Source organism: Anabrus simplex, chromosome 6, assembly GCF_040414725.1.
Source record: "Anabrus simplex isolate iqAnaSimp1 chromosome 6, ASM4041472v1, whole genome shotgun sequence".
In the NCBI taxonomy this organism is placed as follows: Eukaryota; Metazoa; Arthropoda; class Insecta; order Orthoptera; family Tettigoniidae; genus Anabrus; species Anabrus simplex.
Window position 1 is genome coordinate 170,133,716 of NC_090270.1, and position 17,058 is coordinate 170,150,773.

At 37.8% G+C, this 17,058-nt stretch overlaps 1 protein-coding gene across 1 annotated transcript in view; it reads left to right on the plus strand.

The window, feature by feature from the left end:
* Positions 1-17,058, plus strand: part of LOC136875922 (nipped-B protein) — a 140,503-nt gene that overhangs the window by 101,771 nt on the left and 21,674 nt on the right. The window lies entirely within an intron of this gene.

The following is a 17,058-nucleotide window of genomic DNA, read 5'->3' on the forward strand; positions in this document are numbered from 1 at the left end:
GTTGTAGACAGAATTCAGACTACTTTGATTTTATTTGTACAAAGTACCTTATTTCTGAAAAAATATATTTCTATAATGTGGAAGTTGGCATTAAAATCCCGATAGTGTATGAGAAAATTTGAAGTATACAACATCAAGTTACTATATCATTCTCAATGTGATTTTATTTGTGTAAATATCACAGGAGATACGTCCACTTGATTCTAAAACAACTTTCTTGTCAATGAGTCTATTCCTTACAATACATAATTCTCATTATTACATCGAAACTGAGATCATTCTATTCGCTCAATTGGAAAATCGATGCTGGCACACATGCGCTTAGCTCGTTCTTGACCGGCAGTTCTGGCTAGACGCTGACTTGTCCTTCAGGTGAGCTTGATGATGGACGTGCTGTGGCGTGTGTGCTGGAAGACATATTGGAGTATTTGGGGAATGGAGTTAAATACTCCAGATTAATGTGCTTGTTTTTTTTTTTTGCGTCGCACCGACACAGACAGGTCTTATGGCGACGATGGGATAGTAAAGGCCTAGGAATTGGAAGGAAGCGGCCGTGGCCTTAATTATGGTACAGCCCCAGCATTTGCCTGGTGTGAAAATGGGAAACCACGGAAAACCATCTTCAGGGCTGCCGACAGTGGGGCTCGAACCCACTATCTCCCGATTACTGGATACTGGCCGCACTTAAGCGACTGCAGCTATCGAGCTCGGTAAATAATGTGCTTGTAAACTAAGGCTATGCCTTAATTGTTTTGGTGTTTTTAAGATATTTTAATTTTAATTTTTTTTCTCTCTTTTGAGAACTGGTACTTGTGAGTGCTGAATTGCTGGTGTGTGATACCTTCAAACAAAACCTGAGGATGTGAGTTACTGGATAACATTAATTTGGATACTGCACAATGAATATGTAAGTAAATATACTTTTAAAAATATTTCTGGGAACATCCCTATAGGAAACATCCCTACGACCGTGGATTAGTTGAAGATATTACCGTAAATTGAAGTAACTAGCCATCGCTCATCATGTGAAATTATTAAAATTTGGGCTACCCATTCTGAAACCATTCGACAATGATTGACCTCGTAATTAGAATTATGTCTCCTCTGCACCCGAAATTTTCTTAATACGGACAAACAAACAAACAAAAAAAAAACCATTAAACCATTATTGTTAAAATGTTTATTAAACCCAACCTTGTAACAGTAATTAAATTAGGGGGGTAACTTGCAAATGCGGTATATGCACCTATGAGTGTTAAGGTGATTCTAATTGTTTTATTTAATTGAGATAATCGTTCATGTTTAATTTTTATGCTCCTTATTTTTTTGGGGATTCATCATCGTCCTAAACCATCTCCAGTTTCCTGGGTGTGGTGTATGAGCCTCCTCCATCTCATCCTGTCCTTGTACCATTCTTCCTCCACCAACTTGTCCCAATCATGACCTCTCAGCAGTACATCATTCTTAACTAAATCTATCCATTTCCTTCGTGGCCTTCCCATGGGTCGTCTTCCTCACTCCTTGTGGGTGGGGTTAACTTCCAATAAGTAACCAGGGGAACCTGACCCCTACAGAGCGCATCCCCAGGTGGCAGACAGGGGGCCCCTACGGCATGTAGGGCTGGTTGAAATAACCAATACAACCCGCGGACCAACAGGTAGCCCAATTCCTGGGGGGTTTTAAAATACTGGGACACCCTCTCTCCAGGGGTCATAAATATGGAAGGCCCTTGCCTTGGGTTAAGGGTGAAGACCTCAACGGCATCTGCGGCGGAGAAGATGGACTTCGGTACGGTGGAGATGGCGGAAGTGGCAACCCATCCTTCTGGGGTGTACAGATGGAACCTACTGTCTTGTAGGATGAGGAAGGCATCCTCAAAGGCTAAGGGAGTAAACCCTGAAAGAAAATCCTCTTATGCGTTAGGCCTAGCAAGTCAGCAGGAGAGTATTTAGTACAGTCGCTTTCAATAAGAAAAAGAGCCTTGGAAAGAAGATTTGTGGGATTATTATTACGATCCACCGGTAGTCCATAACCCGTTAGAGGAGAGATCCTCACTTGGACTATGTGTAAGTAGGGTAGCATCCTGCTTCATGAATTTACCGAGCTCAGAACATTTTAAGCAAGCCTCGGACCTATGGGAGTAATGGAGTCCCACTCCTATTTGACAGGCGACGGACTCCTTGGAAATAACTTGGCGAACGAAATGGAATTCGATGGGGAGCTATCAATATTAATGGGGCTTGTGGAAGGAAGGAAGGAAGAAAGAAAGAAAGTAGAATTGGCTGAGTCAGCAAATAGGATGCATCTGGATGTGCTAGGAGTAACTGCTATTCGGGTAAGGGGAGATAACGAGGATGAGAGTGGAGATAATAAAGTGTACTTGATGGGTGTTAGAAACGGAAGGGCAGAGTATGGGGTAGGGCTGTTTATTAGGAATACCATTGCATGCAACGTAGTTTCTGTTAGACACATAAATCAGCGAATGATGTGGGTAGATTTGGCAGTTGGAGGAATTAGGACGAGAATTGTCTCAGTGTATTCACCATGTGAGGGTGCAGATGAGGATGAAGTTGACAAGTTTCATGAAGCATTGAGTGACATCATGGTCAGGATCAATAGCAAGGATAGAATAGTGCTAATGAGCTATTTCGATGTGAGAGTTGGAAATAGAACTGAAGGATACGAAAGGGTGATTGGTAAATGTGGGGAAGATACGGACGCTAATGCTAATGGGAAGCGTTTGTTGGACTTTTGTGCTAGTATGGGTTTAGCAGTTACGAATACATTCATCAAGTATAAGGCTATTCACCGCTACACATGGGAGGCTAGGGTACCAGATCCATAATAGATTATATCATAACCGACTTCGAATTCAGGAAATCTGTTAGGAATGTACAAGTTTTCCGGGGATTTTTCAATGATACAGACCACTATCTGATCTGTAGTGAACTAGGTATCTCTAGGTCTAGGGTAGAGAAAGTGAAATCTGTCTGCAAACTAATAAGGGTAGAAAATCTCCAGGACGAGTAAATTAGAAAGAAGTACATGGATATGATTAGCGAGAAGTTTTGAACAGTAGACAGTAAGCAGCTTCAGGATATAGAAAGAGAATGGGTGGCATACAGGGATGCTGTAGTAGAAACAGCAAGGGAATGCCTAGGAACAACTGTGTGTAAAGATGGGAAATGGCGAACATCTTGGTGGAATGATGAAGTGAGAGCAGCTTGTAAACGTAAAAAGAAGGCTTATCATAATGGCTCCAAACAACACCCTAGGCAGACAGGGATTTGTATGTAGATGAAAGAAACAGAGCAAAACAAATAGTTGTTGAATCCAAAAAGAATTTGTGGGAAGATTTTTGTAATAACATGGAAAGGCTAGGTCAAGCAGAAGGGAAACCTTTCTGGACAGTAATAAAGAATCTTACGAAGGGAGGGAAAAAGGAAATGAACAGTGTTTTGAGTAATTCAGATAAACTCATAATAGATCCCAGGGAATCACTGGAGAGGTGGAGGGATTATTTTGAACATCTTCTCAACGTAAAAGGAAATCTTCCTGGTGGTGTTGCGAATAGCCAAGCTCATGGGGAGAGGAAAATGATGTTGGTGAAATTATGCTTGAGGAAGTGGAAAGGATGGTGAATAAACTCCATTGTCGTAAAGCATCAGGAACAGATGAAATTAGACCTGAAATGGTGAAATGTAGATGTTGATTCCCATAGGGAACCTGTAATATGGGAATCAACATTCATATCATATGATGGCCGGGCAGGCATCAATTTTTGGTAATGAGACAAAGTCTCTCATAGTGCATTGGCACTGCCGGTGGCTCCAAGTAGCCTACGCAGTGGCCTTCACAGTATGCACTAGTCATGCATCTGGGTGGGTGTGCTGTTTACCAACTGATGAGCCCAACTTAGCACACTGGGGTGAAACGCTGGCAACCAGGAATGAGTTAGCTGGAAAATTTATAATGTCCAATAATGGACCACTTTTATTGGTATTAAGAACTGGATATGTTGCAGAGCAGCGTGAAAACCTGGAGACCACTAAAACGTTTGAACTATGATTCCAACAAGGCGTCTGCTCATTATAATGTATCCCCGAACGAATTCGCCCATCAGTTCTTGTTGAATGGCAAAGTTAAACGCAGAGCTAGACCACCAATATTTCTAAGAAACATTGAAGATGTAGCCTGTGAAATGTCCAAACTGGAAAAGACCATCAAGATGTGCAAGAAGAGAAAAGTGCCTGGTCTAGACGACATTTCAATAGAAAAATTAAACATTTCGGAAATGCTACCAAAGAATGGATACTCTAACTCTTCAATAACTGCTTGGAGCGCTGTCACATTCCAAAATCTGCTATCCTTAAACCCAGCAAGGATCCTAATGACCCCAAGAACTTTTGACCGATCTCCCTTTTGTGTCACCTCTACAAGATCTTTGAAAGGATGCTTCTTAACCATCTTGCACCATCTGAGGAGCCTTTGTTAATCTCAGAGCAAGCTGGTTTCAGGCCAGGCATGAATTGCACTTCACAAGTAGTAAACCTAATACAGTATATAGAAGATGGTTTTCAATCCCGAAAAATCATAGGAGTAGCATTTAAAGAGCTTTCTTGTGCCTATGACACCGTACAACATCAAATCATGTTAAAAAAATTGTACAGCCTTACAAAGGATTTCAAGCTTACCAGAATTTTTGCTGCCCTTTTGCAGAATCAACAATTCTTTGTTGACTTTCAGGGTCAGCGAAGTTGATGCAGAACACAAAAGAATGGTCTTCCTCAAGAAAGTGTGTTAGCTCCCTTACTTTTCAATATATAAACCAATGACCAGCCACATCCACCTCATACTAAAAGCTTCCTATGCGCTGATGATCTGGCCCTGGCTACTCAGAGTGAATGTTTTGAAAGAGAAGAAAACAATCTCACTTCAACATTTGATATTTTGTCTCATTACTATGAGACCAATAATCTCAAACCAAACACATCAAAAACTCAAGTATGTGCCTTCCATCTGAAGAACAAACAAGACTCAAGGAAGCTGCAAGTGAAGGGGAAGGAAAAAGTTCTAGAACATAAGTACACACCGAAATACTTGGGTGTTACTTTGGATTGTTCTCTAACTTACAGGGAGCACTGTTCAAACATCAAGGCAAAGGTCTCCTCTTAGAACTCCCTGCTTCATAAAGTGACAGGTTCAAAGTGGAGTGCCCATCCTCATATGGTAAGGACAGCCTTAGCACTTTGTTACTCAGCAGGGGAGTATGCTGGTCCCGTTTGGCATAAATCTACACATGCCAAAAAGGTCAATGTCGCCCTGAATGAAACATACAGACATATTACAGGATGTCTGAAACCAACACCAACAGACAAACTGTACTCCCTTTCAGGAATTCCCTCTCCTGAGATCAGACGTGAAGTAGTTGCAAGTGTGGAGAGGTTAAAGGCTTCTACCAGCTCAGCCAACCCCCTGCATGGACACAAACTACCACCAACTCGATTGAAATCCAGGAACAGTTTTATGCACTCGTCACCCCCCAGTGCATATGCAAAGAAGACCAGACTTCTACTCTGGAATCAGAAGATCCCTTTTTGTCCAGAATGCTTAAAATTGGAGGAAAAGCTTCCCCCTTGTCATGAAGAAACCTGGACTACATGGAAGGCACTGAACACAGTAAGAACAGGCGTTTAAAGATCCAAGGACAATATGAAGTAATGGGGCCTCCTGAAGGGGAATCAGACCGTATGTGAATGCGGCGTGGTACAAACGACAAGGCACCTTATTAATTGTCCTCTATGCCTTGTTAAATGCCCAGAACTTGATCTAGCACAGGCCAGTATCAGTGCTGTTGACATGGCCATATTCTGGGCTGATAATTTGTAAATAACTATATAATTTTATGTAAATATTGTAATTTCATGAATTTTATTTTTGTAATATGCATCTCTAATCTATACTGTGCTACTGACACAAATAAATAAATAAATAAATAAATAAATAAATAAATAAATATTTCAGCATCCTTCAGAATTCTTGATTCATAGACTGAGGAATATTATGATGCCATATAGTACCATTGGAAAGGAAGAGATTACAATGGCAAGACATTGTACCTCTATCTGAAATACAGCTTTAAATAGAAATGTCTTAAACTATTCATAATGATTATCATCAACCATTATTGAAACTTATCAGCATGCCAGGTAGGGTTGTTGTAAACAAGCTCTCTCCAGTGCTGTCTGTCCAAAAACATTTTATTGTTCATGACAAATTTCCAACTCCGTGTTCTGTTCTCCACATCTTTGCTCAGTTGGTCTACCCATCTTTTTCTTGTTCTTCCAACTGGTCTTTTCCATGTTAGTCTTCTCTCCATATAAACATGTGGTATTCTTGTGCTATTCATTCTTTGAGCATGTCCAAACAGTTTTAAGTCTGGATGTCTTTCCTCCATAGATTCACTTAATCCTAGATTTGTTCAGATCTCCTTGCTTTTTGTATAATGAAGTTGTCTTTTGGAGGGCAGTCTAAGGAACTTCATATCACAAGCTTGAAGCTTGCTTATGTTCTTTGATGTTAGTGTGCACGTTTCCAAGGAATACATTAGAATGGGAATGATATTAAACTGATATGTTGGACGAATAGTCTACAAACACTCATTGAAATATGCTTACATAGTTTTAGCTCCAGTATTTGCTAATTTAGAGCTACTTTCACAATGGCTCTGCCTTCAAATGTTCTTTCCACCATAAAACGTAATATGTAATAAACAAATATTCACATTTTCCGCTTGCAACATTCTATATTACTGCATGGCTTACTAGATTGAAAACCTACTCTATCCTCTTTGCATTAGTGATTACTCTTAGCTGTGCTTTCAACTGTAAATATGCAGGCATCACTTTTAAGTAAACCATTATCTGTCTACAAGTATAGCTTTTAGCTTCATGGAACATGGAACACAAGAGTTTAACACTATACTTTACAAGCAATTAAACTTGTTAAGTATTGCTCCATAGTTTTGTGGTACTCTTAAACAGAAATTCACACATTAATGAAAACATCTTTGCTACATTTCCTCAAAAACCTATATAAAACCATTTAGGTGAATTTCATTCTCTTCAAGAAGTTGAATTAGCCATTCAGTAGCTAAAGAACAACAAAACAGCAAGCTCACACAGAAATCCTGACAAAATTCTTTAACGAAGAAGGTCCATAATAGCTGACAATATGCACATGCTTATTGCCAAAATTTGTGACACTGAAACCATATCTCTTATGACCTATAAAATGTTTTAATCATCACCATCGGAAAGAATGGAGACCAGGCCCAATGCAAAAACTATCAGGGGATATCACTGCTTTCTGTTACTGGGTATTTTGTTGACTTGGTTGTTATCCTTAGTGAAAAGAGTTCAATGGAATAAATTGTAGTACAGTATATCAAATACTGAATTTTATGTACTCAGCTTAGCTTACCCTTTGAAGGCAGAATTAGACAAAGCATTCAAAAACTCACAAATATTCTAACAAGGGAAGGGCACGTACCAGGGAATCACGGATATTACTTAAATACTGCCCACAAGTGAAATGAGGCAAGAATAACACAATGGTCAAAACATTTCTTTCAGAAATTAACTTATGTGACCTACAGAAAGCATTTAAGTTTGCATGTTTGAATTGGCATGCTTGGCTACGCAAGACTGCGGTGTGTACTGGGTTCACTTGTCGAGGGACCATGCCACTTATCTTCTTTTTTATTCCATTAGTAATTACGTAGCATGTCGTGAAAATTATGTAGCGGCATTAGGAGAAATAATTTAATTCCTGCACACGAAGCCTTAGCATGAGAAATACCCATGTTGTATCTTCTCTTATCTAACTAATAACGATTACTTTAACAAGAGTGCTGCAAAATTATGCACTAGTTTCTATGCAACTCGTATAAACCTCTGGGAGTAAGTGACAGTGTAACATTTCTTGGGGAAAATTATGGCAGACAGCAACCAATTTAAAATTGGAACAATATAGTGCCAAGCCACGTAATGCAAATCTGAGATTTTTTGTTAACAAAGGCCTTAAACTAACCAAAGTAAACTTTGAAATGAAAAAGCCACTTGCTATAGATCCAAGAGTATGTTATAATAGTTCCTGAAACATAACCTCAGAGGACAGGAAGGAAAGTAGGCCTTCCTCAAACAATGTACAGAATACAGTATGTGTAAAAGAGGGATGGGAAGGAAAGGGAGGAATTGTAGAAGACAGGTGGTCTAATGTCTAATGTTTTAAGGGGAAGGAGATTACAAGCTAAGGGCTCCATTCAGGATCAGAATTCAGGACAGGTGTCTGTGCGAAATCGGTACGAGTCACTGCAGGTAGAAGAAGTAAGTATAAATAACCACCTAATCGATACTTTATTAATGCCTCAGGCAAATTGAATAAAATTAAAACTTACAGGACATGTTTCGACCACTTAGTGGTCCTCTTCAGCTGTATAAATAAAGAACTGGAAAGAAAAACATTATGACAATAAGCACAAATAAAATTTCTTTGGAGACTCCTTTGATAAAAATGGAGGTCATCAGAATAGGTCATCTTGCCTCTCGTTCTTGTTTGGAAAAGATGTTTATTCTGCGCTGTCTAGAGGGTCTGACTTAGAGCACGACCTGGTGAAGTAACGATGTGATACAGTTTGACAGTTCATGGAAAGCTCTGGAGAGAAGGGAAGTAGAGTTTTATCGTCATCTAAAATAACATGTGAGGGAGGAGGGAGATTGGGCTGTGCTTCTGCGATGTCGTGTTTGATTATATCTCTTGTTCATCTAGTCTGTTTCATGTCTACCCATTCTAAGTATTTGCGAATTTGTGGTTGGACTCTTTCATATGGGATCCCATGGCAGAGAATCTTTTGTATCTTTCAGCATTGACATGTTCTTGATATCTAATTGAGAAGTTCCTTCCAGATTGTCCCACGTAAGTTTTTTTACATTGAGCACAAGTCAGCTTATAAATACCCGATTCCGGGAATTCGTCATCTTTAAGTTTATTAGCTTTATTATGACTAAAGAATCTATGTTTTGTGTTGTTGTTTGTAGAGAAGGCTACCTTGGTATTGTGTTTCATGAATAAGTTGGTGATTTCGTAAATCTTCGGGTTATTAAAGGTGAATTTTACATATCCTTTTTCTTTTTCTGAATGCTGTTTAAGTTTAATTTGTTGTTGGTATTTGCATTTAGTGATGATTTTATTGATGAATTTCAAACTGAAACCATTATGTAAAGCCTGTTGACGAATGAAAGAAAGTTCCTTTTTTCTGTCTGTTTCTGTTAGCGGAATTTCAAAGGCTCTGTTGACAAAACTATAATAAGCTGATTTCTTTTGCGAGATGGGATGTAAAGAATCACTTTTGATTGTAGTCGGGGTAAAAGTGGGTTTCCTGTATATTTTAAATTGGAAATGGTTGTCTTGACGAATTGTTTGGATATCCAGAAAATTGAGTATGCCTTTCTCTTCTTCTTCAGCTGTAAATTTTATGTTTAAGGATACTGTGACTATCATTTATTTCCTTGTTAATTATGGCATAGGTATCATCAACATATCGAAGCCAGAGATCGAGTCCTTTAATGTGACCTACTATCTGAGTGTGTTCCAAAAAGTCGAGGTAAATGTTAGCTAAAATTCCAGAAGCTGACACTCCCATTGGAAGTCCATCTTGCTGATATATTTTATTATTATAAGAGAAGAAATTGTGGTTCAAAACGAATTCCAAGTTAGTAATGAAGTTTTCTATTTCAGGAATACTGATACGTTTGTGAATTAATAAATTTGTCTTTATAATCTCAATGGTGTTCTTAATAGGAATGTTCGTGTACATGTCCTTGATGTCGAAGGAACTTGTTACATGAGATGAAGTTAACTTGAAATCTTTAATAGCAATGCAGAACTCTTTGGAGTTTTTTATCGAAGATTTGGTATAAAATACGTAGTTATGAGTTAAGAACCTATGAATAAATTGGGATATTTTGTATGTGGGGCTTCTCCGAAAATTAATTATAGGTCTCATAGGTGCATCCTTTTTATGTAATTTAGGCATAGATCTTGCTTTAGGAAGTCCTGGATTCATATTAATGAGTTTTTGAATATCTTGGTTATTAAAAAGGAAGGAGATTTGCTTCAGTATCCCTTTCAAATTCTTTTGAATTTTTAGGGTGTGGTCTTTCTCAATTACCTTAAATTTGTTGTTAGTGAAAAAAGTTTCTGTTTTATTGATGTATTCGGTTTCATTTAATATTACTACTGTTCCACCTTTATCAGCTTTCGTTATCACTACATCACTTTGTCTAATTTTACGCTGAAGATCCTTCTCGATTTTAGTGTTTGTGGAATTGGTTAGTAACCCTCTCATTATGGAGGGAATTTTTTTCTTTGCTTCTACCGTACGTCATTCTGAATGTCGACTGGAAGGGTTTGTATGGCTGTCTCTGTTTCTGCTAAAGTTTGCATTAATACTTGTCTGTTATCGAAACTATGCCAATTGTGATTAGGCCCTTCGCTTAATAATTGCAATTCTTGGTCTGTAAACGTCGTGTTCGACAAGTTCATGACGGGGGGGGGGGGGGGGGGGGGGGGAATTCTTCACAATTAAAAGAAGATTTAGGTTGATGCTTATTTAGATTTGTTGGGGGATTGTTTTTTTAGGTTTTCTAACTTTTTATTCAAAGTTGTACGTTTCTTGTTTATTAGAATTTCAACTTTATCTCTGCCGTATTTTTGTACAGAATCCCATTCTAGCGGAACTAAGTTACTAGAAGCAGAAAGGTGCGCTAGGTAAAGCTCCCGGTTGAGGAAGGATTTCTTCCTATACATAAATTTAATTTCTCGTTTAAGCCATATGCGTTTAACTGTTCTTTGTGTAGAAATTTGGAAAACTGAGCGTATGTTGTTTCTTTGTGCCCCTTTTAAGAATTTAGGAATTAGATTATTATTTAGACATTCTTTAAGGAAATATATATCTGTGCTTACTTTTGCAAGTTTCATCTTCAGATTAAGATAGATGTTCGTAATGTTTCCTGCTTGGTTATCATTCGTATTACAAGTTGTCCATTTCATGACCGTATCGATGTTTAATCAAGAAGTAAGTATAAATAACCACCTAATCGATACTTTATTAATGCCTCAGGCAAATTGAATAAAATTAAAACTTACAGGACATGTTTCGACCACTTAGTGGTCCTCTTCAGCTGTATAAATAAAGAACTGGAAAGAAAAACATTATGACAATAAGCACAAATAAAATTTCTTTGGAGACTCCTTTGATAAAAATGGAGGTCATCAGAATAGGTCATCTTGCCTCTCGTTCTTGTTTGGAAAAGATGTTTATTCTGCGCTGTCTAGAGGGTCTGACTTAGAGCGCGACCTGGTGAAGTAACGATGTGATACAGTTTGACAGTTCATGGAAAGCTCTGGAGAGAAGGGAAGTAGAGTTTTATCGTCATCTAAAATAACATGTGAGGGAGGAGGGAGATTGGGCTGTGCTTCTGTGATGTCGTGTTTGATTATATCTCTTGTTCGTCTAGTCTGTTTCATGTCTACCCATTCTAAGTATTTGCTAATATTCTCATATAAGATGTTTTTATGCTCGTTGTTTTTGTTGAGATTCTCTTCACCGTTTTCCAATTTATCAAGAATGATGTGGATGTTTTCTTACAGATAATTTGAAGGTCCTGTTTTATATTGGTGAATTTGTGGTTGGACTCTTTCATATGGGATCCCATGGCAGAGAATCTTTTGTATCTTTCAGCATTGACGTGTTCTTGATATCTAATTGAGAAGTTCTTTCCAGATTGTCCCACGTAAGTTTTTTTACATTGAGCACAAGTCAGCTTATAAATACCCGATTCCTGGAATTCGTCATCTGTATCACATCGTTACTTCACCAGATCGCGCTCAAAGTCAGACCCTCTAGACAGCGCAGAATAAACATCTTTTCCAAACAAGAACGAGAGGCAAGATGACCTATTCTGATGACCTCCATTTTTATCAAAGGAGTCTCCAAAGAAATTTTATTTGTGCTTATTGTCATAATGTTTTTCTTTCCAGTTCTTTATTTATACAGCTGAAGAGGACCACTAAGTGGTCGAAACATGTCCTGTAAGTTTTAATTTTATTCAATTTGCCTGAGGCATTAATAAAGTATCGATTAGGTGGTTATTTATACTTACTTCTTGATTAAACATCGATACGGTCATGAAATGGACAACTTGTAATACGAATGATAACCAAGCAGGAAACATTACGAACATCTATCTTAATCTGAAGATGAAACTTGCAAAAGTAAGCACAGATATATATTTCCTTAAAGAATGTCTAAATAATAATCTAATTCCTAAATTCTTAAAAGGGGCACAAAGAAACAACATACGCTCAGTTTTCCAAATTTCTACACAAAGAACAGTTAAACGCATATGGCTTAAACGAGAAATTAAATTTATGTATAGGAAGAAATCCTTCCTCAACCGGGAGCTTTACCTAGCGCACCTTTCTGCTTCTAGTAACTTAGTTCCGCTAGAATGGGATTCTGTACAAAAATATGGCAGAGATAAAGTTGAAATTCTAATAAACAAGAAACGTACAACTTTGAATAAAAAGTTAGAAAACCTAAAAAAACAATCCCCCAACAAATCTAAATAAGCATCAACCTAAATCTTCTTTTAATTGTGAAGAATTCCCACCCCCCCGTCATGAACTTGTCGAACACGACGTTTACAGACCAAGAATTGCAATTATTAAGCAAAGGGCCTAATCACAATTGGCATAGTTTCGATAACAGACAAGTATTAATACAAACTTTAGCAGAAACAGAGACAGCCATACAAACCCTTCCAGTCGACATTCAGAATGACGTATGGTAGAAGCAAAGAAAAAAATTCCCTCCATAATGAGAGGGTTACTAACCAATTCCACAAACACTAAAATCGAGAAGGATTTTCAGCGTAAAATTAGACAAAGTGATGTAGTGATAACGAAAGCTGATAAAGGTGCAACAGTAGTAATATTAAATGAAACCGAATACATCAATAAAACAGAAACTTTTTTCACTAACAACAAATTTAAGGTAATTGAGAAAGACCACACCCTAAAAATTCAAAAGAATTTGAAAGGGATACTGAAGCAAAGCTCCTTCCTTTTTTATGACCAAGATATTCAAAAACTCATTAATATGAATCCAGAACTTCCTAAAGCAAGATCTATGCCTAAATTACATAAAAAGGATGCACCTATGAGACCTATAATTAATTTTCGGAGAAGCCCCACATACAAAATATCCCAATTTATTCATAGGTTCTTAACTCATAACTACGTATTTTATACCAAATCTTCGATAAAAAACTCCAAAGAGTTCTGCATTGCTATTAAAGATTTCAAGTTAACTTCATCTCATGTAACAAGTTCCTTCGACATCAAGGACATGTACACGAACATTCCTATTAAGAACACCATTGAGATTATAAAGACGAATTTATTAATTCACAAACGTATCAGTATTCCTGAAATAGAAAACTTCATTACTATCTTGGAATTCGTTTTGAACCACAATTTCTTCTCTTTTAATAATAAAATATATCAGCAAGATGGACTTCCAATGGGAGCGCCAGCTTCTGGAATTTTAGCTAACATTTACCTCGACTTTTTGGAACACACTCAGATAGTAGGTCACATTAAAGGACTCGATCTCTGGCTTCGATATGTTGATGATACCTATACCATAATTAACAAGGAAATAAATGATAGTCACAGTATCCTTAAACATAAAATTTACAGCTGAAGAAGAAGAGAAAGGCATACTCAATTTTCTGGATATCCAAACAATTCGTCAAGACAACCATTTCCAATTTAAAATATACAGGAAACCCACTTTTACCCCGACTACAATCAAAAGTGATTCTTTACATCCCATCTCGCAAAAGAAATCAGCTTATTATAGTTTTGTCAACAGAGCCTTTGAAATTCCGCTAACAGAAACAGACAGAAAAAAGGAACTTTCTTTCATTCGTCAACAGGCTCTACATAATGGTTTCAGTTTGAAATTCATCAATAAAATCTTCACTAAATGCAAATACCAACAACAAATTAAACTTAAACAGCATTCAGAAAAAGAAAAAGGATATGTAAAATTCACCTTTAATAACCCGAAGATTTACGAAATCACCAACTTATTCAAGAAACACAATACCAAGGTAGCCTTCTCTACAAATAACAACACGAAACATAGATTCTTTAGTCATAATAAAGCTAATAAACTTAAAGATGACGAATTCCCGGAATCGGGTATTTATAAGCTGACTTGTGCTCAATGTAAAAAAACTTACGTGGGACAATCTGGAAGGAACTTCTCAATTAGATATCAAGAACATGTCAATGCTGAAAGATACAAAAGATTCTCTGCCATGGGATCCCATATGAAAGAGTCCAACCACAAATTCACCAATATAAAACAGGACCTTCAAATTATCTGTATGATTAATAAAGGTAATCTTATGAACAACCTAGAAAACATCCACATCGTTCTTGATAAATTGGAAAATGGTGAAGAGAATCTCAACGAAAACAACGAGCATAAAAACATCTTATATGAGAATATTAGCAAATACTTAGAATGGGTAGACCTGAAACAGACTAGACGAACAAGAGATATGATCAAACACGACATCGCAGAAGCACAGCCCAATCTCCCTCCTCCCTCACATGTTATTTTAGATGACGATAAAACTCTACTTCCTTCTCTCCAGAGCTTTCCATGAACTGTCAAACTGTATCACATCATTACTTCACCAGGTCGCGCTCAAAGTCAGACCCTCTAGACAGCACAGAATAAACAACTTTTCCAAACAAGAACGAGAGGCAAGATGACTTATTCTGATGACCTCCATTTTTATCAAAGGAGTCTCCAAAGAAATTTTATTTGTGCTTATTGTCATAATGTTTTTCTTTCCAGTTCTTTATTTATACAGCTGAAGAGGACCACTAAGTGGTCGAAACATGTCCTGTAAGTTTTAATTTTATTCAATTTGGCTGAGGCATTAATAAAGTATCGATTAGGTGGTTATTTATACTTACTTCTTGATTAAACATCGATACGGTCATGAAATGGACAACTTGTAATCACTGCAGGTAGAACAACCGAGGGAAGATGAGGAACAGGGAACTGTTGCTGAGAAGTGTGGAAGTAGGAGAAAGGGAAAAGGTAAGAAAGGAAAATTTGGAGTAGTGGATAGGAAAAGACAGGTGGAACAGCGTCATGGGATGGAGAAAAGGGGGGAGGAAGTAGCTTCTGCAGCCGTCAGGAAAGATAGGACTGACCAGGAGAGGAGGGGATTAAATGAGGTGGGTAGGGTAGAGACTCTGGTCATGGGGGATTCCATTGTTAGACATGTCGGGAAAGTGTGTGGAGGAAAGGGTACCAGGGTAGAGCGTTATCCAGGGATTAGGTTAAGGCAGATGTTGAGGAAAGTAGAAGAGAAGGAGGAGGGAAAGGAGAAGGTGGTAGCGTTTCACGTTGATACTAACAATGTAAGACAAGCAGGTATAAGTACCAACATAGTTAGGGATGTGTGGGACCTGGTAAATGCAGCATGGGTGAAGTTTCAGGAAGCGGAGATTGTTATCAGTGGAATACTGTGTAGGAGGGATACTGACTGGAAGGTGATTGGGGATTTAAATGAGACTATGGAGTGGGTATGTGGGAAACTGGGAGTGAGATTTCTAGATCCTCATGGGTGGGTAGGAGATATGGATCTGCACTCAGATGGCCTTCAGTTAAATCGCTGTAGTACATATAAGTTAGGAAATTTGTTTAGAAGGGTTATAGAGATGTACATTCAGGGAAACAGGGTGGCCTAGGGAGCAGTGTTAAAGGAACAGGAAACTGGAAATCAAGTAGCGATGACATAAAAATGTTAGTGCTCAACTGTAGAATTATTGTAAAGAAAGGAATAGAATTAAGTAATTTAATAGATATATACTCACCAGATATTGTAATAAGAGTTGAATCATGGCTGAGAAATGATATAATGGATGCAGAAATTTTCTCACGGAACTGGAGGGTGTATCGTAGAGATAGGATAGGAATGGTAGGAGGGGGAGTATTCATTCTGGTGAAAGAAGAAATTGTAAGCTACGAAAAAGGTAAAGATGACACACATGAAATCCTAGGTATAAGGCTCATCTCTAAAGATAATAGGCAACTTGATGTCATTGGAGTGTACAGACTGGGAAAGGGTAGCGCAGACAGCAGATTCAGAATTATTAGATAAGATAATCAGCTATGTGGGAAACGATAAGGAAAGGAACGTGATTGTATTGGGTGATCTCAATTTACCAAATGTTAATTGGGAACATAATGCGAATGACAGGAACCATGAACAACAAATGGCGAATAAGTTAATATGGGAAGGGCATCTGATTAAGAAAGTGATGAAACCAACTAGAGAGAAGAATATTCTGGATGTGGTGCTGGTAAAACCAGATGATCTATAGAGAAACTGAAGTAATAGATGATATTAGTGATCACAAAGCTGTTTTTGTCGTAGTTAAAAATAAATGTGAAAGAAAGGAAGATATTAAAATTAGGACTATTAGGCAGTATCATATGGCTGATAAAATAGGCAAGAGGGAGTTCTTAAAACGTAACTATGATCGGTGGAAAACGATAAATAAAAATGTAAACAGACTCTGGGATGGGTTTAAAGCAATTGTTGAGGAATGTGAAAACAGGTTTGTACCTTTAAAGGTGATAAGGAATGGTAAAGATCCAATATACAGGGTCCGCCAGAAAAATGTATACACTCTTTAAGGAACAAAGCTATTTATTGTGGGTTTTCTTTTACATTTAAATTTTAATTACACATGTAGTACTGTCTTCAGTTAAACATATGGTTACATGAGATGTTCAAAATGTTCACCGTTGGCTGCCAGACACATAACAGTATGACGAGTGTCGCTGCAACTACGTCCGTCAATGTTTGAATGGGGATCTCTGCACATGCCGCTGTAGTT